Below are 418 nucleotides of genomic sequence, written 5' to 3' on the forward strand. Positions count from 1 at the left end.
TCTCTCTCTCTCCCCCAGTCGCTCTCTCTCTCCCCAGTCGCTCTCTCTCTCCCCCAGTCGCTCTCTCTCTCCCCCAGTCGCTCTCTCTCTCCCCCAGTCGCTCTCTCTCTCTTTTTTACCATTTTCGGCTTCATCTGCTGGTGCACTCTTACAACTGTATGCTCTGTCCCTCCCTGTCACACTCTGAAACGCTGCCCTGCTGCAATACTTTGTTGTTTCCCTCTACTTTACTATATCTCCTCTCACATGATCCTCCCCCACGCCTCCCCCACCACCCCCACTATATAGTTTAAAGCTCTATCGACCTAGTTAAACAATTCTCCAGAACACTGATCATTGGAGAAGCTGGGAATACTCTCCTTGAAGAAGAGAAGATCGAGAGGAGATCTGATCGAGGTGTTCAAAATCATGAGGGTTC

This window comes from Cetorhinus maximus, chromosome 4 (assembly GCF_964194155.1).
Source record: "Cetorhinus maximus chromosome 4, sCetMax3.hap1.1, whole genome shotgun sequence".
In the NCBI taxonomy this organism is placed as follows: Eukaryota; Metazoa; Chordata; class Chondrichthyes; order Lamniformes; family Cetorhinidae; genus Cetorhinus; species Cetorhinus maximus.